This window comes from Coenobita brevimanus, chromosome 25, assembly GCF_032717465.1.
Source record: "Coenobita brevimanus isolate Jiangsu-jjx chromosome 25, ASM3271746v2, whole genome shotgun sequence".
Taxonomy (NCBI): Eukaryota; Metazoa; Arthropoda; class Malacostraca; order Decapoda; family Coenobitidae; genus Coenobita; species Coenobita brevimanus.
The window spans coordinates 40,796,828-40,799,327 of record NC_136978.1 but is presented as its reverse complement, the minus strand read 5'-3'; positions in this window follow the sequence as shown (position 1 = coordinate 40,799,327).

The following is a 2,500-nucleotide window of genomic DNA, read 5'->3' as shown; positions in this document are numbered from 1 at the left end:
TTATGTATTCACAGTACGCAAATTCCTAGTATGCGACGTCCTCTGCCGCCCATATAGGCGCGTACTAGGGGGATTTACTGTATATATATATATATATATACATATATATATATATATATATATATATATATATATATATATATATATATATATATATATATATATATATATATACACACACAAACACACACACACACAAACACACACACACACACACACACAAACACACACACACAAACACACACAAACACACACACACACACAACAGCCATTTCCGTTTTGAAGTGAGTATAGAGGAAGCAGGAGGATACAGAGAAGGGTTCGCTATCAGTCGCCTCAGACAGTTGAGTCTCGATGAGGAGAAGGTGAGGTTTAGAGGAAGAGAGGTGGTGTTCAACAGAGAGAAAATTAGAGGAGAGGCCACGAATGTTGCAGAAATGAGGAAGAAGTGATTCAGACAGTGATTCAAGGCATCTCTTTTGGTCGTCACCTGGAGAGAGGAGGCTAGTGGGGGGCTTTATGTCCCCTCCCCCCTTGGAACTGTGAGCTTTGGTCTTGAGATGTCTATTTTTTTTGGGGGGAGGGGGGAGATAGCAACTGCAATATGTAATGTGCATGTAGCTTGGTGATGGCATTTAGAGAGACTGTATTGGAGAGCATGCTGGCCTACTCTTTGTGTTACTAAAACACTGAGAAAGTTCAGCAAAGGGGAATGGTCAAAAGCTAGTCCCGAGGGCTGATGAAGCGGAAGCTCCAGCTCTCCATGTTTTCAGCCTTGCATCCACCTTGGAAGGTCCGTCCTGCTCGGTTGGTGCTATAGCCAACTCCCGGGATGATGTGACTCAAATATTTAAAGTCAGTACAGGCTGGAACGATCACCTCCATGTTATTTTTTACACTGGTCGAACTTACTCGTCTTGGTGGTCCCACTTCCTCCGCTGCATTTCTGTATGTAGAAGCACCCACGACATCTTTTTATTTTTATTTTATTTCTCCGACTCTGGGCATAGGCTTCACAGCCTGCTCTCAAGGCCCAGTAGTTCTCCTACATACCATACGCCTCTCTTCATGTCACCACTTAGGCGCTAACACCCACCGTCCGGCTTGGGCTGCCTCATACACGACTTGTGTACTGGTATTAGCGGGCATATTTTTACATGTCGGCGTGTCTTCTGGTAGATCAGTAAAGTCCGATTATATGAAATTCAAGTCCTTAAACTGTTCACTGCCCCAGCGGGGATTTGAACCTGAGTCCGGTAGGACTGCAGGCCACCTCTCTACCAATTGAGCCACCGCCTCCTCCAAATAATGAATCGTTGATTATTTCCTCATTTAGTGCATAGAAAGCAGCCAAGAGCATGGTCCTGGCATTCTGAATGTTTTGGTTGGTCTCTGATCAGCTGATCGAGCGTTACTTTTCCCAGTAAGTTTTCACACGCTCTGCAGCGTGCGGTATTGCGCAAGTAGACTCAAGACTGTTTATGCAGGAAGAGTTAGAGATGGGACGTTCCTGTTCTCTCCTTTTCCTGTCCTTCTCGTAAAAAAGGAATCTTACGTATGACAGGGAACTGGTGAAGACTGAATGATGTGTTGTATATTACAAAATCCGTTAATGTTATATTATGTTCACTTAAAGTTGGCCTGAAACTGACATCTCAATTTTGCATGCTGAGCTGTAGAAAGATATCGTAAGATGATCCTAGTCACAAAAAATTACAATGGAGAGGTTGTAGTGCCGTAGCCTTATTCTGTACTGAGCTGTGTGAAATGAGCTGCGAAGAAGTGAAATTTCCAACATGTTCAGGTGCGCAAACTACAATACCTCAGTGCCAGGTGACGTGAGAGAGCAAAAGAGAATCAACCTTCATGTCGACCCTATTGGCTGAGTACTTGACCTCTTGAACACACACACACACACACACACACACACACACACACACACATACACACACACACACGAAAATTATCTACTTTTACAGTACACACTTTCCCTTATCACAAGTTTTTTCCTTCGAAACCAGTAAATTTTAAACCACAAAGCGGGCACGGTCGTAGCATAAGAAACATACGGGGAAAAATATGCCTTACTGAGGTAACCTTTTGTAAGCGTGAAGTTCCTAAGGCACAGACCTCTCTAGTCAGGAAGGACGAGTTCTTTGATGCATGCATGAACCTACCTCCTGCATATTCAGCTTTTGATGGAAAGAAAATATATTGCAACTTCACATGCTTATTGTTCTTTCTTAGAGACTCCATTGTAGGCAAACCAAGAAACATCTTCTGTACTGGTGGGAAAATGTCACACCTCTCACGTTCTTTAATTTCTGTGACCTCAAAATTTGTACAAATATAAAGTACATCTTTTAATATCATGGCTGGACAACCTACGTAAAAACCTAAAGACAATGTAATCAGTAAATCTCTCTCTCTCTCTCTCTCTCTCTCTCTCTCTCTCTCTCTCTCTCTCTCTCTCTCTCTCTCTCTCTCTCTCTCTCTCGTA